The sequence below is a fragment of the Lissotriton helveticus genome, chromosome 1_2 (assembly GCF_964261635.1).
Source record: "Lissotriton helveticus chromosome 1_2, aLisHel1.1, whole genome shotgun sequence".
Taxonomy (NCBI): domain Eukaryota; kingdom Metazoa; phylum Chordata; class Amphibia; order Caudata; family Salamandridae; genus Lissotriton; species Lissotriton helveticus.
In genome coordinates this window covers 324,152,997-324,178,349 of record NC_136058.1, presented here as the reverse complement: position 1 = coordinate 324,178,349, position 25,353 = coordinate 324,152,997, and the positions used below count along the sequence as shown (strand labels likewise).

The window sequence follows — 25,353 nt, the reverse complement described above, 5'->3', positions numbered from 1 at the left end:
AGGGGACACCTGGATTTGAACCAGCGACCTCTTGATCTGTAGTCAAATGCTCTACCACTGAGCTATACCCCCAGCTTTTCAGTAAAATCAGAATGACAAAATATCAGTACATCATGAAAGAGTGTGAGGATCATACTAAGTTGTGCCAGAAAGTACAACCTTGAAACTGTGGAACAGGAGAAGTAGTCCTTAATATTATTTATTAAAGGAAAACTGGATCATTTAAAAACAGATTTATTTGTTTCATTGTTATTTGATTTGAATAGGCAGTGGTACATAGGACCAATGCCTCTACATACAATGATTGTTTTGAAACATTCTTAAAGGGGAAGAGGTTTTTACGGGACACCTTATCATTTGAGGATTGGTTACCACAATCAATGACATGGTGATGAAGTATGATTGTTTTGGGCCAAATTATGGTGGAAAAACATTTCTACGTACCACTACAATTCGGTATTTGGAAGGTACACCCAAACACCCCTTTCGAATACCTTGCATTTAATACATCAGAAAAAAGCCATTTTGCGTTTGCAAATGGCCTGATTCTTCAGACCAGCCTTCTTGCAACTGCAATGATAGTTCGTGCATCTTGCACGTAGGCAGAGCTTTAAAGGAGAAATTAAATAGTTCCTATGTTGCACAAAAATGAAGTGCTTCAAACAAACACATACTTTGCATGCACAGAGAAGAGGTGGAATATATGTAAGACTGAAGACACAGGTGAAATGAGAAATAGATTGACTGCTTCGCTGCCAAGTTTTATACGCCATTTCTTCAGTGTAATACAAGAAAGCACCATACAGTATAACAAAGTTGTCAATTGGTTTCATAGTCCATTCCCTTTGTTTAGTGCTGTGAAAGGAAGAGCCGAATTCCAAAATTGATCAATGATGTTTCAGAAATTTCCCAAAGGGAATACCAAGCCGAGTGTTAAAAACTGCATTTACTCACAGGTTTTGAGCAGGAAACACTGAAATGCTATTAAAGTGCAATATCCAAGGGAACACTGACTCTGTCAAAGATGATCCAAATGGAATTGATGAAAAGTCCCAATTACAAACAACAGAATCAAAATAGGGTGAGGGGACACCCGGAGTTGAACCAGGGACCTCTTGATCTGCAGTCAAATGCTCTACCACTGAGCTATATCCCCAACTTTTCAGTAAAATCAGAATGACAAAATATCAGTACATCATGAAAGAGTGCGAGGATCATACTAAGTTGTGCCAGAAAGTACAACCTTGAAACTGTGGAACAGGAGAAGTAGTCCTTAATATTATTTATTAAAGGAAAACTGGATCATTTAAAAAACAGATATTTGTTTAATTGTTATTTTATTTGAATAGGCAGTCGTACATTGGACCAATGCCACTACATACAATGATTGTTTTGAAACATTCTTAAAGGGGAAGAGGTTTTTACGGGACAACTTATCATTTGAGGATTGGTTACCACAATCACTGAGATGGTGATGAAGTATGATTGATTTGGGCCAAATTATGGTGGAAAAACATTTGTACGTACCACTACAATTCGGTATTTGGAAGGTACACACAAACACCCCTTTCGAATACCTTCCATTTAATACATCAGAAAAAGCCACTTTGCGTTTGCAAATAGCCTGATTCTTCAGACCAGCCTTCTTGCAACTGCAAAGATAGTTCGTACATCTTGCACGTAGGCAGAGCTTTTAAGGAGAAATTAAATAGTTCCTAGGTTGCACAAAAAGTGAAGTGCTTCAAACAAACACATACTTTGCATGCACAGAGAAGAGGTGGAATATATGTAAGACTGAAGACAAAGGTGAAATGAGAAATAGATTGACTGCTTCGCTGCCAAGTTTTATACGTCATTTCTTCAGTGCAATACAAGAAAGCACCAAACAGTATAACAAAGTTGTCAATTGGTTTCATAGTCCATTCCCTTTGTTTAGTGCTGTGAAAGGAAGAGCCGAATTCCAAAATTGATCAATGTTTCAGAAATTTCCCAAAGGGAATACCAAGCCGAGTGTTAAAAACTGCATTTACTCACAGGCTTTGAGCAGGAAACACTGAAATGCTATTAATATCCAAGGGAACACTGACTCTGTCAAAGATGATCCAAATGGAATGATGAAACGTCCCAATTACGAACAACAGAATCAAAATAGGGTGAGGGGACACCCGGATTAGAACCAGGGACCTCTCGATCTGCAGTCAATTGCTCTACCACTGAGCTATATCCCCAGATTATCAGTATAATCAGAATGACAAAATATCAGTACATCATGAAAGAGTGTGAGGATCATACTAAGTTGTGCCAGAAAGTACAACCTTGAAACTGTGGAACAGGAGAAGTAGTCCTTAATATTATTTATTAAAGGAAAACTGGATCATTTAAAAACAGATTTATTTGTTTCATTGTTATTTTATTTGAATAGGCAGTGGTACATAGGACCAATGCCTCTACATACAATGATTGTTTTGAAACATTCTTAAAGGGGAAGAGGTTTTTACGGGACACCTTATCATTTGAGGATTGGTTACCACAATCACAGAGATGGTGATGAAGTATGATTGTTTTGGCCAAAATATGGTGGAAAAACATTTCTACGTACCACTACAATTCGGTATTTGGAAGGTACACCAAAACACCCCTTTCGAATACCTTCCATTTAATACATCAGAAAAAGCCATTTTGCGTTTGCAAATGGCCTGATTCTTCAGACCAGCCTTCTTGCAACTGCAATGATAGTTCGTACATCTTGCACGTAGGCAGAGCTTTTAAGGAGAAATTAAATAGTTCCTACGTTGCACAAAAATGAAGTGCTTCAAACAAACACATACTTTGCATGCACAGAGAAGAGGTGGAATATATGTAAGACTGAAGACACAGGTGAAATGAGAAATAGATTGACTGCTTCGCTGCCAAGTTTCATACGCCATTTCTTCAGTGCAATACAAGAAAGCACCAAACAGTATAACAAAGTTGTCAATTGGTTTCATAGTCCATTCCCTTTGTTTAGTGCTGTGAAAGGAAGAGCCGAATTCCAAAATTGATCAATGATGTTTCAGAAATTTCCCAAAGGGAATACCAAGCCGAGTGTTAAAAACTGCATTTACTCACAGGCTTTGAGCAGGAAACACTGAAATGCTATTAAAGTGCAATATCCAAGGGAACACTGACTCTGTCAAAGATGATCCAAATGGAATTGATGAAAAGTCCCAATTACAAACAACAGAATCAAAATAGGGTGAGGGGACACCCGGATTTGAACCAGGGACCTCTTGATCTGCAGTCAAATGCTCTACCACTGAGCTATATCCCCAGCTTTTCACTAAAATAAGAATGACAAAATATCAGTACATCATGAAAGAGTGTGAGGATCATACTAAGTTGTGCCAGAAAGTACAACCTTGAAACTGTGGAACAGGAGAAGTAGTCCTTAATATTATTTATTAAAGGAAAACTGGATCAGTTAAAAAACAGATTTATTTGTTTCATTGTTATTTTATTTGAATAGGCAGTGGTACATATGACCAATGCCTCTACATACAATGATTGTTTTGAAACATTCTTAAAGGGGAAGAGGTTTTTACGGGACACCTTATTATTTGAGGATTGGTTACCACAATAACAGAGATGGTGATGAAGTATGATTGTTTTGGCCAAAATATGGTGGAAAAACATTTCTACTTACCACTACAATTCGGTATTTGGAAGGTACACCAAAACACCCCTTTCGAATACCTTCCATTCAATACATCAGAAAAAGCCATTTTGCGTTTGCAAATGGCCTGATTCTTCAGACCAGCCTTCTTGCAACTGCAATGATAGTTCGTACATCTTGCACGTAGGCAGAGCTTTTAAGGAGAAATTAAATAGTTCCTACATTGCACAAAAATGAAGTGCTTCAAACAAACACATACTTTGCATGCACAGAGAAGAGGTGGAATATATGTAAGACTGAAGACACAGGTGAATTGAGAAATAAATAGACTGCTTCGCTGCCAGGTTTTATACGCCATTTCTTCAGTGCAATACAAGAAAGCACCAAACAGTATAACAAAGTTGTCAATTGGTTTCATAGTCCATTCCCTTTGTTTAGTGCTGTGAAAGGAAGAGCCGAATTCCAAAATTGATCAATGATGTTTCAGAAATTTCCCAAAGGGAATACCAAGCCGAGTGTTAAAAACTGCATTTACTCACAGGTTTTGAGCAGGAAACACTGAAATGCTATTAAAGTGCAATATCCAAGGGAACACTGACTCTGTCAAAGATGATCCAAATTGAATTGATGAAAAGTCCCAATTACAAACAACAGAATCAAAATAGGGTGAGGGGACACCAGGATGTGAACCAGGGATCTCTTGATCTGCAGTCAATATAGCTCTACCACTGAGCTATATCCCCAACTTTACAGTAAAATCAGAATGACAAAATATCAGTACATCATGAAAGAGTGAGTGGATCATACTAGGTTGTTCCGGAAAGTACTACCTTGAAACTGTGGAACAGGAGAAGTAGTCCTTAATATTATTTATTAAAGGAAAACTGGATCATTTAAAAAACAGATATTTGTTTCATTTTTATTTTATTTGAATAGGCAGTGGAACATAGGACCAATGTCTCTACATACAATGATTGTTTTGAAACATTCTTAAAGGGGAAAAGGTTTTTACGGGACACCTTATCATTTGAGGATTGGTTACCACAATCGCTGAGATGGTGATGAAGTATGATTGTTTTGGGCCAAATTATGGTGGAAAAACATTTCAATGTACCACTACAATTCGGTATTTGGAAGGTACACCCAAACACCCCTTTCGAATACCTTCCATTTAATACATCAGAAAAAGCCATTTTGCGTTTGCAAATGGCCTGATTCTTCAGACCAGCCTTCTTGCAACTGCAATGATAGTTCGTAAATCTTGCACGTAGGCAGAGCTTTTAAGGAGAAATTAAATAGTTCCTACGTTGCAAAAAAATTAAGTGCTTCAAACAAACACATACTTTGCATGCACAGAGAAGAGGTGGAATACATGTAAGACTGAGGACACAGGTGAAATGAGAAATAGATTGACTGCTTCGCTGCCAAGTTTTATACGCCATTTCTTCAGTGCAATACAAGAAAGCACCAAACAGTATAACAAAGTTGTCAATTGGTTTCATAGTCCATTCCCTTTGTTTAGTGCTGTGAAAGGAAGAGCCGAATTCCAAAATTGATCAATGATGTTTCAGAAATTTCCCAAAGGGAATACCAAGCCGAGTGTTAAAAACTGCCTTTACTCACAGGTTTTGAGCAGGAAACACTGAAATGCTATTAAAGTGCAATATCTAAGGGAACACTGACTCTGTCAAAGATGATCCAAATGGAATTGATGAAAAGTCCCAATTACAAACAACAGAATCAAAATAGGGTGAGGGGACACCCGGATTCGAACCAGGGACCTCTAGATCTGCAGTCAAATGCTATACCACTGAGCTATATCCCCAGATTTTCAGTAAAATCAGAATGACAAAATATCAGTACATCATGAAAGAGTGTGAGGATCATACTAAGTTGTGCCAGAAAGTACAACCTTGAAACTGTGGAACAGGAGAAGTAGTCCTTAATATTATTTATTAAAGGAAAACTGGATCATTTAAAAAACAGATATTTGTTTCATTGTTATTTTATTTGAATAGGCAGTGGTACATAGGACCAATGCCTCTACATACAATGATTGTTTTGAAACATTCTTAAAGGGGAAGAGGTTTTTACGGGACACCTTATCATTTGAGGATTGGTTACCACAATCACGGAGATGGTGATGAAGTATGATTGTTTTGGCCAAATTATGGTGGAAAAACATTTCTACGTACCACTACAATTCGGTATTTGGAAGGTACACCCAAACACCCCTTTCGAATACCTTCCATTTAATACATCAGAAAAAGCCATTTTGCGTTTGCAAATGGCCTGATTCTTCAGACCAGCCTTCTTGCAACTGCAATGATAGTTCGTACATCTTGCACATAGGCAGAGCATTTAAGGAGAAATTAAATAGTTCCTACTTTGCACAAAAATGAAGTGCTTCAAACAAACACATACTTTGCATGCACAGAGACGAGGTGGAATATATGTAAGACTGAAGACACAGGTGAAATGAGAAATAGATTGACTGCTTCGCTGCCAAGTTTTATACGCCATTTCTTCAGTGCAATACAAGAAAGCACCAAACAGTATAACAAAGTTGTCAATTGGTTTCATAGTCCATTCTCTTTGTTTAGTGCTGTGAAAGGAAGAGCCGAATTCCAAAATTGATCAATGATGTTTCAGAAATTTCCCAAAGGGAATACCAAGCCGAGTGTTTAAAACTGCATTTACTCACAAGTTTTGAGCAGGAAACACTGAAATGCTATTAAAGTGCAATATCCAAGGGAACACTGACTCTGTCAAAGATGATCCAAATGGAATTGATGAAAAGTACCAATTACAAACAACAGAATCAAAATAGGGTGAGGGGACACCCGGATTTGAACCAGCGACCTCTTGATCTGTAGTCAAATGCTCTACCACTGAGCTATATCCCCAGCTTTTCAGTAAAATCAGAATGACAAAATATCAGTACATCATTAAAGAGTGTGAGGATCATACTAAGTTGTGCCAGAAAGTACAACCTTGAAACTGTGGAACAGGAGAAGTAGTCCTTAATATTATTTATTAAAGGAAAACTGGATCATTTAAAAACAGATTTATTTGTTTCATTGTTATTTGATTTGAATAGGCAGTGGTACATAGGACCAATGCCTCTACATACAATGATTGTTTTGAAACATTCTTAAAGGGGAAGAGGTTTTTACGGGACACCTTATCATTTGAGGATTGGTTACCACAATCACTGACATGGTGATGAAGTATGATTGTTTTGGGCCAAATTATGGTGGAAAAACATTTCTACGTACCACTACAATTCGGTATTTGGAAGGTACACCCAAACACCCCTTTCGAATACCTTGCATTTAATTCATCAGAAAAAAGCCATTTTGCGTTTGCAAATGGCCTGATTCTTCAGACCAGCCTTCTTGCAACTGCAATGATAGTTCGTGCATCTTGCACGTAGGCAGAGCTTTAAAGGAGAAATTAAATAGTTCCTATGTTGCACAAAAATGAAGTGCTTCAAACAAACACATACTTTGCATGCACAGAGAAGAGGTGGAATATATGTAAGACTGAAGACACAGGTGAAATGAGAAATAGATTGACTGCTTCGCTGCCAAGTTTTATACGCCATTTCTTCAGTGTAATACAAGAAAGCACCAAACAGTATAACAAAGTTGTCAATTGGTTTCATAGTCCATTCCCTTTGTTTAGTGCTGTGAAAGGAAGAGCCGAATTCCAAAATTGATCAATGATGTTTCAGAAATTTCCCAAAGGGAATACCAAGCCGAGTGTTAAAAACTGCATTTACTCACAGGTTTTGAGCAGGAAACACTGAAATGCTATTAAAGTGCAATATCCAAGGGAACACTGACTCTGTCAAAGATGATCCAAATGGAATTGATGAAAAGTCCCAATTACAAACAACAGAATCAAAATAGGGTGAGGGGACGCCCGGAGTTGAACCAGGGACCTCTTGATATGCAGTCAAATGCTCTACCACTGAGCTATATCCCCAACTTTTCAGTAAAATCAGAATGACAAAATATCAGTACATCATGAAAGAGTGTGAGGATCATACTAAGTTGTGCCAGAAAGTACAACCTTGAAACTGTGGAACAGGAGAAGTAGTCCTTAATATTATTTATTAAAGGAAAACTGGATCATTTAAAAAACAGATATTTGTTTCATTGTTATTTTATTTGAATAGGCAGTCGTACATTGGACCAATGCCACTACATACAATGATTGTTTTGAAACATTCTTAAAGGGGAAGAGGTTTTTACGGGACAACTTATCATTTGAGGATTGGTTACCACAATCACTGAGATGGTGATGAAGTATGATTGATTTGGGCCAAATTATGGTGGAAAAACATTTGTACGTACCACTACAATTCGGTATTTGGAAGGTACACACAAACACCCCTTTCGAATACCTTCCATTTAATACATCAGAAAAAGCCACTTTGCGTTTGCAAATAGCCTGATTCTTCAGACCAGCCTTCTTGCAACTGCAAAGATAGTTCGTACATCTTGCACGTAGGCAGAGCTTTTAAGGAGAAATTAAATAGTTCCTAGGTTGCACAAAAAGTGAAGTGCTTCAAACAAACACATACTTTGCATGCACAGAGAAGAGGTGGAATATATGTAAGACTGAAGACAAAGGTGAAATGAGAAATAGATTGACTGCTTCGCTGCCAAGTTTTATACGTCATTTCTTCAGTGCAATACAAGAAAGCACCAAACAGTATAACAAAGTTGTCAATTGGTTTCATAGTCCATTCCCTTTGTTTAGTGCTGTGAAAGGAAGAGCCGAATTCCAAAATTGATCAATGTTTCAGAAATTTCCCAAAGGGAATACCAAGCCGAGTGTTAAAAACTGCATTTACTCACAGGCTTTGAGCAGGAAACACTGAAATGCTATTAATATCCAAGGGAACACTGACTCTGTCAAAGATGATCCAAATGGAATGATGAAACGTCCCAATTACGAACAACAGAATCAAAATAGGGTGAGGGGACACACGGATTAGAACCAGGGACCTCTCGATCTGCAGTCAAATGCTCTACCACTGAGCTATATCCCCAGATTATCAGTATAATCAGAATGACAAAATATCAGTACATCATGAAAGAGTGTGAGGATCATACTAAGTTGTGCCAGAAAGTACAACCTTGAAACTGTGGAACAGGAGAAGTAGTCCTTAATATTATTTATTAAAGGAAAACTGGATCATTTAAAAACAGATTTATTTGTTTCATTGTTATTTTATTTGAATAGGCAGTGGTACATAGGACCAATGCCTCTACATACAATGATTGTTTTGAAACATTCTTAAAGGGGAAGAGGTTTTTACGGGACACCTTATTATTTGAGGATTGGTTACCACAATCACAGAGATGGTGATGAAGTATGATTGTTTTGGCCAAAATATGGTGGAAAAACATTTCTACGTACCACTACAATTCGGTATTTGGAAGGTACACCAAAACACCCCTTTCAAATACCTTCCATTTAATACATCAGAAAAAGCCATTTTGCGTTTGCAAATGGCCTGATTCTTCAGACCAGCCTTCTTGCAACTGCAATGATAGTTCGTACATCTTGCACGTAGGCAGCGCTTTTAAGGAGAAATTAAATAGTTCCTACGTTGCACAAAAATGAAGTGCTTCAAACAAACACATACTTTGCATGCACAGAGAAGAGGTGGAATATATGTAAGACTGAAGACACAGGTGAAATGAGAAATAGATTGACTGCTTCGCTGCCAAGTTTTGTACGTCATTTCTTCAGTGCAATACAAGAAAGCACCAAACAGTATAACAAAGTTGTCAATTGGTTTCATAGTCCATTCCCTTTGTTTAGTGATGTGAAAGGAAGAGCCGAATTCCAAAATTGATCAATGATGTTTCAGAAATTTCCCAAAGGGAATACCAAGCCGAGTGTTAAAAACTGCATTTACTCACAGGTTTTGAGCAGGAAACACTGAAATGCTATTAAAGTGCAATATCCAAGGGAACACTGACTCTGTCAAAGATGATCCAAATGGAATTGATGAAAAGTACCAATTACAAACAACAGAATCAACATAGGGTGAGGGGACACCCGTATTTGAACCAGGGACCTCTTGATCTGCAGTCAAATGCTCTACCACTGAGCTATATCCCCAGCTTTTCAGTAAAATCAGAATGACAAAATATCAGTACATCATGAAAGAGTGTGAGGATCATACTAAGTTGTGCCAGAAAGTACAATCTTGAAACTGTGGAACAGGAGAAGTAGTCCTTAATATTATTTATTAAAGGAAAACTGGATCATTTAAAAACAGATTTATTTGTTTCATTGTTATTTTATTTGAATAGGCAGTGGTACATAGGACCAATGCCTCTACATACAATGATTGTTTTGAAACATTCTTAAAGGGGAAGAGGTTTTTACGGGACACCTTATCATTTGAGGATTGGTTACCACAATCACGGAGATGGTGATGAAGTATGATTGTTTTGGCCAAATTATGGTGGAAAAACATTTCTACGTACCACTACAATTCGGTATTTGGAAGGTACACCCAAACACCCCTTTCGAATACCTTCCATTTAACCCATCAGAAAAAGCCATTTTGCGTTTGCAAATGGCCTGATTCTTCAGATGAGCCTTCTTGCAACTGCAATGATAGTTCGTACATCTTGCAAGTAGGCAGAGCTTTTCAGGAGAAATTAAATAGTTCCTACGTTGCACAAAAATGAAGTGCTTCAAACAAACACATACTTTGCATGCACAGAGAAGAGGTGAAATATATGTAAGACTGAAGACAGAGGTGAAATGAGAAATAGATTGACTGCTTCGCTGCCAAGTTTTATACGCCATTTCTTCAGTGCAATACAAGAAAGCACCAAACAGTATAACAAAGTTGTCAATTTGTTTCATAGTCCATTCCCTTTGTTTAGTGCTGTGAAAGGAAGAGCCGAATTCCAAAATTGATCAATGATGTTACAGAAATTTCCCAAAGGGAATACCAAGCCGAGTGTTAAAAACTGCATTTACTCACAGGTTTTGAGCAGGAAACACTGAAATGCTATTAAAGTGCAATATCCAAGGGAACACTGACTCTGTCAAAGATGATCCAAATGGATTTTATGAAAAGTCCCAATTACAAACAACAGAATCAAAATAGGGTGAGGGGACACCCGGATTTGAACCAGGGACATCTTGATCTGCAGTCAAATGCTCTACCACTGAGCTATATCCCCAGCTTTTCAGTAAAATAAGAATGAAAAAATATCAGTACATCATGAAAGAGTGTGAGGATCATACTAAGTTGTGCCAGAAAGTACATCCTTGAAACTGGGGAACAGGAGAAGTAGTCCTTAATAATATTTATTAAAGGAAAACTGGATCAGTTAAAAAACAGATTTATTTGTTTCATTGTTATTTTATTTGAATAGGCAGTGGTACATAGGACCAATGCCTCTACATACAATGATTGTTTTGAAACATTCTTAAAGGGGAAGAGGTTTTTACGGGACACCTTATTATTTGAGGATTGGTTACCACAATCACAGAGATGGTGATGAAGTATGATTGTTTTGGCCAAAATATGGTGGAAAAACATTTCTACGTACCACTACAATTCGGTATTTGGAAGGTACACCAAAACACCCCTTTCGAATACCTTCCATTTAATACATCAGAAAAAGCCATTTTGCGTTTGCAAATGGCCTGATTCTTCAGACCAGCCTTCTTGCAACTGCAATAATAGTTCGTACATCTTGCACGTAGGCAGAGCTTTTAAGGAGAAATTAAATAGTTCCTACGTTGCACAAAAATGAAGTGCTTCAAACAAACACATACTTTGCATGCACAGAGAAGAGGTGGAATATATGTAAGACTGAAGACACAGGTGAAATGAGAAATAGATTGACTGCTTCGCTGCCAAGTTTTATACGCCATTTCTTCAGTGCAATACAAGAAAGCACCAAACAGTATAACAAAGTTGTCAATTGGTTTCATAGTCCATTCCCTTTGTTTAGTGCTGTGAAAGGAAGAGCCGAATTCCAAAATTGATCAATGATGTTTCAGAAATTTCCCAAAGGGAATACCAAGCCGAGTGTTAAAAACTGCATTTACTCACAGGCTTTGAGCAGGAAACACTGAAATGCTATTAAAGTGCAATATCCAAGGGAACACTGACTCTGTCAAAGATGATCCAAATGGAATTGATGAAAAGTCCCAATTACAAACAACAGAATCAAAATAGGGTGAGGGGACACCCGGATTTGAACCAGGGACCTCTTGATCTGCAGTCAAATGCTCTACCACTGAGCTATATCCCCAGCTTTTCACTAAAATAAGAATGACAAAATATCAGTACATCATGAAAGAGTGTGAGGATCATACTAAGTTGTGCCAGAAAGTACAACCTTGAAACTGTGGAACAGGAGAAGTAGTCCTTAATATTATTTATTAAAGGAAAACTGGATCAGTTAATAAACAGATTTATTTGTTTCATTGTTATTTTATTTGAATATGCAGTGGTACATAGGACCAATGCCTGATTGTTTTGAAACATTCTTAAAGGGGAAGAGGTTTTTACGGGACACCTTATTATTTGAGGATTGGTTACCACAATCACAGAGATGGTGATGAAGTATGATTGTTTTGGCCAAAATATGGTGGAAAAACATTTCTACGTACCACTACAATTCGGTATTTGGAAGGTACACCAAAACACCCCTTTCGAATACCTTCCATTTAATACATCAGAAAAAGCCATTTTGCGTTTGCAAATGGCCTGATTCTTCAGACCAGCCTTCTTGCAACTGCAATGATAGTTCGTACATCTTGCACGTAGGCAGAGCTTTTAAGGAGAAATTAAATAGTTCCTACGTTGCACAAAAATGAAGTGCTTCAAACAAAAACATACTTTGCATGCACAGAGAAGAGGTGGAATATATGTAAGACTGAAGACACAGGTGAAATGAGAAATAGATTGACTGCTTCGCTGCCAAGTTTTGTACGTCATTTCTTCAGTGCAATACAAGAAAGCACCAAACAGTATAACAAAGTTGTCAATTGGTTTCATAGTCCATTCCCTTTGTTTAGTGCTGTGAAAGGAAGAGCCGAATTCCAAAATTGATCAATGATGTTTCAGAAATTTCCCAAAGGGAATACCAAGCCGAGTGTTAAAAACTGCATTTACTCACAGGTTTTGAGCAGGAAACACTGAAATGCTATTAAAGTGCAATATCCAAGGGAACACTGACTCTGTCAAAGATGATCCAAATGGAATTGATGAAAAGTACCAATTACAAACAACAGAATCAAAATAGGGTGAGGGGACACCCGGATTTGAACCAGGGACCTCTTGATCTGCAGTCAAATGCTCTACCACTGAGCTATATCCCCAGCTTTTCAGTAAAATCAGAATTACAAAATATCAGTACATCATGAAAGAGTGTGAGGATCATACTAAGTTGTGCCAGAAAGTACAACCTTGAAACTGTGGAACAGGAGAAGTAGTCCTTAATATTATTTATTAAAGGAAAACTGGATCATTTAAAAACAGATTTATTTCTTTCATTGTTATTTTATTTGAATAGGCAGTGGTACATAGGACCAATGACTCTACATACAATGATTGTTTTGAAACATTCTTAAAGGGGAAGAGGTTTTTACGGGACACCTTATCATTTGAGGATTGGTTACCACAATCACGGAGATGGTGATGAAGTATGATTGTTTTGGCCAAATTATGGTGGAAAAACATTTCTACGTACCACTACAATTCGGTATTTGGAAGGTACACCCAAACACCCCTTTCGAATACCTTCCATTTAATACATCAGAAAAAGCCATTTTGCGTTTGCAAATGGCCTGATTCTTCAGACCAGCCTTCTTGCAACTGCAATGATAGTTCGTACATCTTGCATGTAGGCAGAGCTTTTAAGGAGAAATTAAATAGTTCCTACGTTGCACAAAAATGAAGTGCTTCAAACAAACACATACTTTGCATGCACAGAGAAGAGGTGAAATATATGTAAGACTGAAGACAGAGGTGAAATGAGAAATAGATTGACTGCTTCGCTGCCAAGTTTTATACTCCATTTCTTCAGTGCAATACAAGAAAGCACCAAACAGTATAACAAAGATGTCAATTTGTTTCATAGTCCATTCCCTTTGTTTAGTGCTGTGAAAGGAAGAGCCGAATTCAAAATTGATCAATGATGTTACAGAAATTTCCCAAAGGGAATACCAAGCCGAGTGTTAAAAACTGCATTTACTCACAGGTTTTGAGCAGGAAACACTGAAATGCTATTAAAGTGCAATATCCAAGGGAACACTGACTCTGTCAAAGATGATCCAAATGGATTTTATGAAAAGTCCCAATTACAAACAACAGAACCAAAATAGGGTGAGGGGACACCCGGATTTGAACCAGGGACCTCTTGATCTGCAGTCAAATGCTCTACCACTGAGCTATATCCCTAGCTTTTCAGTAAAATAAGAATGACAAAATATCAGTACATCATGAAAGAGTGTGAGGATAATACTAAGTTGTGCCAGAAAGTACATCCTTGAAACTGTGGAACAGGAGAAGTAGTCCTTAATATTATTTATTAAAGGAAAACTGGATCAGTTAAAAAACAGATTTATTTGTTTCATTGTTATTTTATTTGAATAGGCAGTAGTACATAGGACCAATGCCTCTACATACAATGATTGTTTTGAAACATTCTTAAAGGGGAAGTGGTTTTTACGGGACACCTTATCATTTGAGGATTGGTTACCACAATCACTGACATGGTGATGAAGTATGATTGTTTTGGGCCAAATTATGGTGGAAAAACATTTCTACGTACCACTACAATTCGGTATTTGGAAGGTACACCCAAACACCCCTTTCGAATACCTTGCATTTCATACATCAGAAAAAAGCCATTTTGCGTTTGCAAATGGCCTGATTCTTCAGACCAGCCTTCTTGCAACTGCAATGATAGTTTGTGCATCTTGCACGTAGGCAGAGCTTTAAAGGAGAAATTAAATTGTTCCTATGTTGCACAAAAATGAAGTGCTTCAAACAAACACATACTTTGTATGCACAGAGAAGAGGTGGAATATATGTAGACTGAAGACACAGGTGAAATGAGAAATAGATTGACTGCTTCGCTGCCAAGTTTTATACGCCATTTCTTCAGTGTAATACAAGAAAGCACCAAACAGTATAACAAAGTTGTCAATTGGTTTCATAGTCCATTCCCTTTGTTTAGTGCTGTGAAAGGAAGAGCCGAATTCCAAAATTGATCAATGATGTTTCAGAAATTTCCCAAAGGGAATACCAAGCCGAGTGTTAAAAACTGCATTTACTCACAGGCTTTGAGCAGGAAACACTGAAATGCTATTAAAGTGCAATATCCAAGGGAACACTGACTATGTCAAAGATGATCCAAATGGAATTCATGAAAAATCCCAATTACAAACAACAGAATCTAAATACGGTGAGGGGACACCCGGATTTGAACCAGGGACCTCTTGATCTGCAGTCAAATGCTCTACCACTGAGCTATATCCCCAGCTTATCAGTAAAATCAGAATGACTAAATATCAGTACATCATGAAAGAGTGTGAGGATCATACTAAGTTGTGCCAGAAAGTACAACCTTGAAACTGTGGAACAGGAGAAGTAGTCCTTAATATTATTTATTAAAGGAAAACTGGATCAGTTAAAAAACAGATTTATTTGTTTCATTGTTATTTTATTTGAATAGGCAGTGGTACATAGGACCAATGCCTCTACATACAATGATTGTTTTGAAACATTCTTAAAGGGGAAGAGGTTTTTACTGGACACCTTATCATTTGAGGATTGGTTACCACAATCACTGAGATGGTGATGAAGTATGATTGATTTGGGCCAAATTATGGTGGAAAAACGTTTGTACGTACCACTACAATTCGGTATTTGGAAGGTACACACAAACACCCCTTTCGAATACCTTCCATTTAATACATCAGAAAAAGCCACTTTGCGTTTGCAAATAGCCTGATTCTTCGGACCAGCCTTCTTGCAACTGCAAAGATAGTTCGTACATCTTGCACGTAGGCAGAGCTTTTAAGGAGAAATTAAATAGTTCCTAGGTTGCACAAAAAGTGAAGTGCTTCAAACAAACACATACTTTGCATGCACAGAGAAGAGGTGGAATATATGTAACACTGAAGACAAAGGTGAAATGAGAAATAGATTGACTGCTTCGCTGCCAAGTTTTATACGTCATTTCTTCAGTGCAATACAAGAAAGCACCAAACAGTATAACAAAGTTGTCAATTGGTTTCATAGTCCATTCCCTTTGTTTAGTGCTGTGAAAGGAAGAGCCGAATTCCAAAATTGATCAATGATGTTTCAGAAATTTCCCAAAGGGAATACCAAGCGGAGTGTTAAAAACTGCATTTACTCACAGGCTTTGAGCAGGAAACACTGAAATGCTATTAAAGTGCAATATCCAAGGGAACACTGACTCAGTCAAAGATGATCCAAATGGAATTGATGAAAAGTCCCAATTACAAACAACAGAATCATAATTGGTGTGAGGAGACACCCGGATTTGACCCAGGGACCTCTTGATCTGCAGTCAAATGCTCTACCACTGAGCTTTATCCGCAGCTTTTCAGTAAAATAAGAATGACAAAATATCAGTACATCATGAAAGAGTGTGAGGATCATACTAAGTTGTGCCAGAAAGTACAACCTTGAAACTGTGGAACAGGAGAAGTAGTCCTTAATATTATTTATTAAAGGAAAACTGGATCAGTTAAAAAACAGATTTATTTGTTTCATTGTTATTTTATTTGAATAGTCAGTGGTACATAGGACCAATGCCTCTACATACAATGATTGTTTTGAAACATTCTTAAAGGGGAAGAGGTTTTTACGGGACACCTTATTATTTGAGGATTGGTTACCACAATCACAGAGATGGTGATGAAGTATGATTGTTTTGGCCAAAATATGGTGGAAAAACATTTCTACGTACCACTACAATTCGGTATTTGGAAGGTACACCAAAACACCCCTTTCGAATACCTTCCGTTTAATACATCAGAAAAAGCCATTTTGCGTTTGCAAATGGCCTGATTCTTCAGACCAGCCTTCTTGCAACTGCAATGATAGTTCGTACATCTTGCACGTAGGCAGAGCTTTTAAGGAGAAATTAAATAGTTCCTACGTTGCACAAAAATGAAGTGCTTCAAACAAACACATACTTTGCATGCACAGAGAAGAGGTGGAATATATGTAAGTCTGAAGACACAGGTGAAATGAGAAATAGATTGACTGCTTCGCTGCCAAGTTTTATACTCCATTTCTTCAGTGCAATACAAGAAAGCACCAAACAGTATAACAAAGTTGTCAATTGGTTTCATAGTCCATTCCCTTTGTTTAGTGCTGTGAAAGGAAGAGCCGAATTCCAAAATTGATCAATGATGTTTCAGAAATTTCCCAAAGGGAATACCAAGCCGAGTGTTAAAAACTGCATTTACTCACAGGTTTTGAGCAGGAAACACTGAAATGCTATTAAAGTGCAATATCCAAGGGAACACTGACTCTGTCAAAGATGATCCAAATGGAATTGATGAAAAGTACCAATTACAAACAACAGAATCAAAATAGGATTGAGGGGACACCCGGATTTGAACCAGGGACCTCTTGATCTGCAGTCAAATGCTCTACCACTGAGCTATATCCCCAGCTTTTCAGTAAAATCAGAATGACAAAATATCAGTACATCATGAAAGAGTGTGAGGATCATACTAAGTTGTGCCAGAAAGTACAACCTTGAAACTGTGGAACAGGAGAAGTAGTCCTTAATATTATTTATTAAAGGAAAACTGGATCATTTAAAAACAGATTTATTTGTTTCATTGTTATTTTATTTGAATAGGCAGTGGTACATAGGACCAATGCCTCTACATACAATGATTGTTTTGAAACATTCTTAAAGGGGAAGAGGTTTTTACGGGACACCTTATTATTTGAGGATTGGTTACCACAATCACAGAGATGGTGATGAAGTATGATTGTTTTGGCCAAAATATGGTGGAAAAACATTTCTACGTACCACTACAATTCGGTATTTGGAAGGTACACCAAAACACCCCTTTCAAATACCTTCCATTTAATACATCAGAAAAAGCCATTTTGCGTTTGCAAATGGCCTGATTCTTCAGACCAGCCTTCTTGCAACTGCAATGATAGTTCGTACATCTTGCACGTAGGCAGCGCTTTTAAGGAGAAATTAAATAGTTCCTACGTTGCACAAAAATGAAGTGCTTCAAACAAACACATACTTTGCATGCACAGAGAAGAGGTGGAATATATGTAAGACTGAAGACACAGGTGAAATGAGAAATAGATTGACTGCTTCGCTGCCAAGTTTTGTACGTCATTTCTTCAGTGCAATACAAGAAAGCACCAAACAGTATAACAAAGTTGTCAATTGGTTTCATAGTCCATTCCCTTTGTTTAGTGATGTGAAAGGAAGAGCCGAATTCCAAAATTGATCAATGATGTTTCAGAAATTTCCCAAAGGGAATACCAAGCCGAGTGTTAAAAACTGCATTTACTCACAGGTTTTGAGCAGGAAACACTGAAATGCTATTAAAGTGCAATATCCAAGGGAACACTGACTCTGTCAAAGATGATCCAAATGGAATTGATGAAAAGTACCAATTACAAACAACAGAATCAACATAGGGTGAGGGGACACCCGTATTTGAACCAGGGACCTCTTGATCTGCAGTCAAATGCTCTACCACTGAGCTATATCCCCAGCTTTTCAGTAAAATCAGAATGACAAAATATCAGTACATCATGAAAGAGTGTGAGGATCATACTAAGTTGTGCCAGAAAGTACAACCTTGAAACTGTGGAACAGGAGAAGTAGTCCTTAATATTATTTATTAAAGGAAAACTGGATCATTTAAAAACAGATTTATTTGTTTCATTGTTATTTTATTTGAATAGGCAGTGGTACATAGGACCAATGCCTCTACATACAATGATTGTTTTGAAACATTCTTAAAGGGGAAGAGGTTTTTACGGGACACCTTATCATTTGAGGATTGGTTACCACAATCACGGAGATGGTGATGAAGTATGATTGTTTTGGCCAAATTATGGTGGAAAAACATTTCTACGTACCACTACAATTCGGTATTTGGAAGGTACACCCAAACACCCCTTTCGAATACCTTCCATTTAACCCATCAGAAAAAGCCATTTTGCGTTTGCAAATGGCCTGATTCTTCAGATGAGCCTTCTTGCAACTGCAATGATAGTTCGTACATCTTGCAAGTAGGCAGAGCTTTTCAGGAGAAATTAAATAGTTCCTACGTTGCACAAAAATGAAGTGCTTCAAACAAACACATACTTTGCATGCACAGAGAAGAGGTGAAATATATGTAAGACTGAAGACAGAGGTGAAATGAGAAATAGATTGACTGCTTCGCTGCCAAGTTTTATACGCCATTTCTTCAGTGCAATACAAGAAAGCACCAAACAGTATAACAAAGTTGTCAATTTGTTTCATAGTCCATTCCCTTTGTTTAGTGCTGTGAAAGGAAGAGCCGAATTCCAAAATTGATCAATGATGTTACAGAAATTTCCCAAAGGGAATACCAAGCCGAGTGTTAAAAACTGCATTTACTCACAGGTTTTGAGCAGGAAACACTGAAATGCTATTAAAGTGCAATATCCAAGGGAACACTGACTCTGTCAAAGATGATCCAAATGGATTTTATGAAAAGTCCCAATTACAAACAACAGAATCAAAATAGGGTGAGGGGACACCCGGATTTGAACCAGGGACCTCTTGATCTGCAGTCAAATGCTCTACCACTGAGCTATATCCCCAGCTTTTCAGTAAAATAAGAATGAAAAAATATCAGTACATCATGAAAGAGTGTGAGGATCATACTAAGTTGTGCCAGAAAGTACATCCTTGAAACTGGGGAAAAGGAGAAGTAGTCCTTAATATTATTTATTAAAGGAAAACTGGATCAGTTAAAAAACAGATTTATTTGTTTCATTGTTATTTTATTTGAATAGGCAGTGGTACATAGGACCAATGCCTCTACATACAATGATTGTTTTGAAACATTCTTAAAGGGGAAGAGGTTTTTACGGGACACCTTATTATTTGAGGATTGGTTACCACAATCACAGAGATGGTGATGAAGTATGATTGTTTTGGCCAAAATATGGTGGAAAAACATTTCTACGTACCACTACAATTCGGTATTTGGAAGGTACACCAAAACACCCCTTTCGAATACCTTCCATTTAATACATCAGAAAAAGCCATTTTGCGTTTGCAAATGGCCTGATTCTTCAGACCAGCCTTCTTGCAACTGCAATAATAGTTCGTACATCTTGCACGTAGGCAGAGCTTTTAAGGAGAAATTAAATAGTTCCTACGTTGCACAAAAATGAAGTGCTTCAAACAAACACATACTTTGCATGCACAGAGAAGAGGTGGAATATATGTAAGACTGAAGACACAGGTGAAATGAGAAATAGATTGACTGCTTCGCTGCCAAGTTTCATACGCCATTTCTTCAGTGCAATACAAGAAAGCACCAAACAGTATAACAAAGTTGTCAATTGGTTTCATAGTCCATTCCCTTTGTTTAGTGCTGTGAAAGGAAGAGCCGAATTCCAAAATTGATCAATGATGTTTCAGAAATTTCCCAAAGGGAATACCAAGCCGAGTGTTAAAAACTGCATTTACTCACAGGCTTTGAGCAGGAAACACTGAAATGCTATTAAAGTGCAATATCCAAGGGAACACTGACTCAGTCAAAGATGATCCAAATGGAATTGATGAAAAGTCCCAATTACAAACAACAGAATCAAAATAGGGTGAGGGGACACCCGGATTTGAACCAGGGACCTCTTGATCTGCAGTCAAATGCTCTACCACTGAGCTATATCCCCAGCTTTTCACTAAAATAAGAATGACAAAATATCAGTACATCATGAAAGAGTGTGAGGATCATACTAAGTTGTGCCAGAAAGTACAACCTTGAAACTGTGGAACAGGAGAAGTAGTCCTTAATATTATTTATTAAAGGAAAACTGGATCAGTTAAAAAACAGATTTATTTGTTTCATTGTTATTTTATTTGAATATGCAGTGGTACATAGGACCAATGCCTGATTGTTTTGAAACATTCTTAAAGGGGAAGAGGTTTTTACGGGACACCTTATTATTTGAGGATTGGTTACCACAATCACAGAGATGGTGATGAAGTATGATTGTTTTGGCCAAAATATGGTGGAAAAACATTTCTACGTACCACTACAATTCGGTATTTGGAAGGTACACCAAAACACCCCTTTCGAATACCTTCCATTTAATACATCAGAAAAAGCCATTTTGCATTTGCAAATGGCCTGATTCTTCAGACCAGCCTTCTTGCAACTGCAATGATAGTTCGTACATCTTGCACGTAGGCAGAGCTTTTAAGGAGAAATTAAATAGTTCCTACGTTGCACAAAAATGAAGTGCTTCAAACAAAAACATACTTTGCATGCACAGAGAAGAGGTGGAATATATGTAAGACTGAAGACACAGGTGAAATGAGAAATAGATTGACTGCTTCGCTGCCAAGTTTTGTACGTCATTTCTTCAGTGCAATACAAGAAAGCACCAAACAGTATAACAAAGTTGTCAATTGGTTTCATAGTCCATTCCCTTTGTTTAGTGCTGTGAAAGGAAGAGCCGAATTCCAAAATTGATCAATGATGTTTCAGAAATTTCCCAAAGGGAATACCAAGCCGAGTGTTAAAAACTGCATTTACTCACAGGTTTTGAGCAGGAAACACTGAAATGCTATTAAAGTGCAATATCCAAGGGAACACTGACTCTGTCAAAGATGATCCAAATGGAATTGATGAAAAGTACCAATTACAAACAACAGAATCAAAATAGGGTGAGGGGACACCCGGATTTGAACCAGGGACCTCTTGATCTGCAGTCAAATGCTCTACCACTGAGCTATATCCCCAGCTTTTCAGTAAAATCAGAATTACAAAATATCAGTACATCATGAAAGAGTGTGAGGATCATACTAAGTTGTGCCAGAAAGTACAACCTTGAAACTGTGGAACAGGAGAAGTAGTCCTTAATATTATTTATTAAAGGAAAACTGGATCATTTAAAAACAGATTTATTTGTTTCATTGTTATTTTATTTGAATAGGCAGTGGTACATAGGACCAATGCCTCTACATACAATGATTGTTTTGAAACATTCTTAAAGGGGAAGAGGTTTTTACGGGACACCTTATCATTTGAGGATTGGTTACCACAATCACGGAGATGGTGATGAAGTATGATTGTTTTGGCCAAATTATGGTGGAAAAACATTTCTACGTACCACTACAATTCGGTATTTGGAAGGTACACCCAAACACCCCTTTCGAATACCTTCCATTTAATACATCAGAAAAAGCCATTTTGCGTTTGCAAATGGCCTGATTCTTCAGACCAGCCTTCTTGCAACTGCAATGATAGTTCGTACATCTTGCACGTAGGCAGAGCTTTTAAGGAGAAATTAAATAGTTCCTACGTTGCACAAAAATGAAGTGCTTCAAACAAACACATACTTTGCATGCACAGAGAAGAGGTGAAATATATGTAAGACTGAAGACAGAGGTGAAATGAGAAATAGATTGACTGCTTTGCTGCCAAGTTTTATACTCCATTTCTTCAGTGCAATACAAGAAAGCACCAAACAGTATAACAAAGATGTCAATTTGTTTCATAGTCCATTCCCTTTGTTTAGTGCTGTGAAAGGAAGAGCCGAATTCAAAATTGATCAATGATGTTACAGAAATTTCCCAAAGGGAATAACAAGCCGAGTGTTAAAAACTGCATTTACTCACAGGTTTTGAGCAGGAAACACTGAAATGCTATTAAAGTGCAATATCCAAGGGAACACTGACTCTGTCAAAGATGATCCAAATGGATTTTATGAAAAGTCCCAATTACAAACAACAGAATCAAAATAGGGTGAGGGGACACCCGGATTTGAACCAGGGACCTCTTGATCTGCAGTCAAATGCTCTACCACTGAGCTATATCCCTAGCTTTTCAGTAAAATAAGAATGACAAAATATCAGTACATCATGAAAGAGTGTGAGGATAATACTAAGTTGTGCCAGAAAGTACATCCTTGAAACTGTGGAACAGGAGAAGTAGTCCTTAATATTATTTATTAAAGGAAAACTGGATCAGTTAAAAAACAGATTTATTTGTTTCATTGTTATTTTATTTGAATAGGCAGTAGTACATAGGACCAATGCCTCTACATACAATGATTGTTTTGAAACATTCTTAAAGGGGAAGTGGTTTTTACGGGACACCTTATCATTTGAGGATTGGTTACCACAATCACTGACATGGTGATGAAGTATGATTGTTTTGGGCCAAATTATGGTGGAAAAACATTTCTACGTACCACTACAATTCGGTATTTGGAAGGTACACCCAAACACCCCTTTCGAATACCTTGCATTTAATACATCAGAAAAAAGCCATTTTGCGTTTGCAAATGGCCTGATTCTTCAGACCAGCCTTCTTGCAACTGCAATGATAGTTTGTGCATCTTGCACGTAGGCAGAGCTTTAAAGGAGAAATTAAATTGTTCCTATGTTGCACAAAAATGAAGTGCTTCAAACAAACACATACTTTGCATGCACAGAGAAGAGGTGGAATATATGTAAGACTGAAGACACAGGTGAAATGAGAAATAGATTGACTGCTTCGCTGCCAAGTTTTATACGCCATTTCTTCAGTGTAATACAAGAAAGCACCAAACAGTATAACAAAGTTGTCAATTGGTTTCATAGTCCATTCCCTTTGTTTAGTGCTGTGAAAGGAAGAGCCGAATTCCAAAATTGATCAATGATGTTTCAGAAATTTCCCAAAGGGAATACCAAGCCGAGTGTTAAAAACTGCATTTACTCACAGGCTTTGAGCAGGAAACACTGAAATGCTATTAAAGTGCAATATCCAAGGGAACACTGACTATCTCAAAGATGATCCAAATGGAATTCATGAAAAGTCCCAATTACAAACAACAGAATCTAAATACGGTGAGGGGACACCCGGATTTGAACCAGGGACCTCTTGATCTGCAGTCAAATGCTCTACCACTGAGCTATATCCCCAGCTTATCAGTAAAATCAGAATGACTAAATATCAGTACATCATGAAAGAGTGTGAGGATCATACTAAGTTGTGCCAGAAAGTACAACCTTGAAACTGTAGAACAGGAGAAGTAGTCCTTAATATTATTTATTAAAGGAAAACTGGATCAGTTAAAAAACAGATTTATTTGTTTCATTGTTATTTTATTTGAATAGGCAGTGGTACATAGGACCAATGCCTCTACATACAATGATTGTTTTGAAACATTCTTAAAGGGGAAGAGGTTTTTACTGGACACCTTATCATTTGAGGATTGGTTACCACAATCACTGAGATGGTGATGAAGTATGATTGATTTGGGCCAAATTATGGTGGAAAAACGTTTGTACGTACCACTACAATTCGGTATTTGGAAGGTACACACAAACACCCCTTTCGAATACCTTCCATTTAATACATCAGAAAAAGCCACTTTGCGTTTGCAAATAGCCTGATTCTTCGGACCAGCCTTCTTGCAACTGCAAAGATAGTTCGTACATCTTGCACGTAGGCAGAGCTTTTAAGGAGAAATTAAATAGTTCCTAGGTTGCACAAAAAGTGAAGTGCTTCAAACAAACACATACTTTGCATGCACAGAGAAGAGGTGGAATATATGTAAGACTGAAGACAAAGGTGAAATGAGAAATAGATTGACTGCTTCGCTGCCAAGTTTTATACGTCATTTCTTCAGTGCAATACAAGAAAGCACCAAACAGTATAACAAAGTTGTCAATTGGTTTCATAGTCCATTCCCTTTGTTTAGTGCTGTGAAAGGAAGAGCCGAATTCCAAAATTGATCAATGATGTTTCAGAAATTTCCCAAAGGGAATACCAAGCGGAGTGTTAAAAACTGCATTTACTCACAGGCTTTGAGCAGGAAACACTGAAATGCTATTAAAGTGCAATATCCAAGGGAACACTGACTCAGTCAAAGATGATCCAAATGGAATTGATGAAAAGTCCCAATTACAAACAACAGAATCATAATTGGTGTGAGGGGACACCCGGATTTGACCCAGGGACCTCTCGATCTGCAGTCAAATGCTCTACCACTGAGCTATATCCCCAGCTTTTCAGTAAAATCAGAATGACAAAATATCAGTACATCATGAAAGAGTGTGAGGATCATACTAAGTTGTGCCAGAAAGTACAACCTTGAAACTGTGGAACAGGAGAAGTAGTCCTTAATATTATTTATTAAAGGAAAACTGGATCATTTAAAAACAGATTTATTTGTTTCATTGTTATTTTATTTGAATAGGCAGTGGTACATAGGACCAATGCCTCTACATACAATGATTGTTTTGAAACATTCTTAAAGGGGAAGAGGTTTTTACTGGACACCTTATCATTTGAGGATTGGTTACCACAATCACTGAGATGGTGATGAAGTATGATTGATTTGGGCCAAATTATGGTGGAAAAACGTTTGTACGTACCACTACAATTCGGTATTTGGAAGGTACACACAAACACCCCTT

At 37.5% G+C, this 25,353-nt stretch overlaps 15 non-coding genes across 15 annotated transcripts; all 15 read right to left on the bottom strand.

Annotated features, from left to right (window-relative positions):
* TRNAC-ACA (transfer RNA cysteine (anticodon ACA)) lies at positions 1-72 on the bottom strand. Its single transcript has one exon. It is a non-coding gene; the product is annotated as a tRNA-Cys (tRNA).
* Positions 73-1,084: 1,012 nt separating this feature from the next.
* TRNAC-GCA (transfer RNA cysteine (anticodon GCA)) lies at positions 1,085-1,156 on the bottom strand. Its single transcript has one exon. It is a non-coding gene; the product is annotated as a tRNA-Cys (tRNA).
* Positions 1,157-3,238: 2,082 nt separating this feature from the next.
* On the bottom strand, positions 3,239-3,310 carry TRNAC-GCA (transfer RNA cysteine (anticodon GCA)). Its single transcript has one exon. It is a non-coding gene; the product is annotated as a tRNA-Cys (tRNA).
* A 3,176-nt stretch (positions 3,311-6,486) lies between these two features.
* TRNAC-ACA (transfer RNA cysteine (anticodon ACA)) lies at positions 6,487-6,558 on the bottom strand. The gene has a single exon. It is a non-coding gene; the product is annotated as a tRNA-Cys (tRNA).
* Positions 6,559-10,806: 4,248 nt separating this feature from the next.
* On the bottom strand, positions 10,807-10,878 carry TRNAC-GCA (transfer RNA cysteine (anticodon GCA)). The gene has a single exon. It is a non-coding gene; the product is annotated as a tRNA-Cys (tRNA).
* A 1,011-nt stretch (positions 10,879-11,889) lies between these two features.
* TRNAC-GCA (transfer RNA cysteine (anticodon GCA)) lies at positions 11,890-11,961 on the bottom strand. Its single transcript has one exon. It is a non-coding gene; the product is annotated as a tRNA-Cys (tRNA).
* Positions 11,962-12,961: 1,000 nt separating this feature from the next.
* TRNAC-GCA (transfer RNA cysteine (anticodon GCA)) lies at positions 12,962-13,033 on the bottom strand. Its single transcript has one exon. It is a non-coding gene; the product is annotated as a tRNA-Cys (tRNA).
* A 1,009-nt stretch (positions 13,034-14,042) lies between these two features.
* On the bottom strand, positions 14,043-14,114 carry TRNAC-GCA (transfer RNA cysteine (anticodon GCA)). The gene has a single exon. It is a non-coding gene; the product is annotated as a tRNA-Cys (tRNA).
* A 1,012-nt stretch (positions 14,115-15,126) lies between these two features.
* TRNAC-GCA (transfer RNA cysteine (anticodon GCA)) lies at positions 15,127-15,198 on the bottom strand. Its single transcript has one exon. It is a non-coding gene; the product is annotated as a tRNA-Cys (tRNA).
* A 2,098-nt stretch (positions 15,199-17,296) lies between these two features.
* Positions 17,297-17,368, bottom strand: TRNAC-GCA (transfer RNA cysteine (anticodon GCA)). The gene has a single exon. It is a non-coding gene; the product is annotated as a tRNA-Cys (tRNA).
* A 2,092-nt stretch (positions 17,369-19,460) lies between these two features.
* Positions 19,461-19,532, bottom strand: TRNAC-GCA (transfer RNA cysteine (anticodon GCA)). The gene has a single exon. It is a non-coding gene; the product is annotated as a tRNA-Cys (tRNA).
* Positions 19,533-20,543: 1,011 nt separating this feature from the next.
* TRNAC-GCA (transfer RNA cysteine (anticodon GCA)) lies at positions 20,544-20,615 on the bottom strand. The gene has a single exon. It is a non-coding gene; the product is annotated as a tRNA-Cys (tRNA).
* Positions 20,616-21,615: 1,000 nt separating this feature from the next.
* TRNAC-GCA (transfer RNA cysteine (anticodon GCA)) lies at positions 21,616-21,687 on the bottom strand. The gene has a single exon. It is a non-coding gene; the product is annotated as a tRNA-Cys (tRNA).
* A 1,009-nt stretch (positions 21,688-22,696) lies between these two features.
* TRNAC-GCA (transfer RNA cysteine (anticodon GCA)) lies at positions 22,697-22,768 on the bottom strand. Its single transcript has one exon. It is a non-coding gene; the product is annotated as a tRNA-Cys (tRNA).
* A 1,013-nt stretch (positions 22,769-23,781) lies between these two features.
* TRNAC-GCA (transfer RNA cysteine (anticodon GCA)) lies at positions 23,782-23,853 on the bottom strand. The gene has a single exon. It is a non-coding gene; the product is annotated as a tRNA-Cys (tRNA).
* Positions 23,854-25,353: the final 1,500 nt, after the last annotated feature.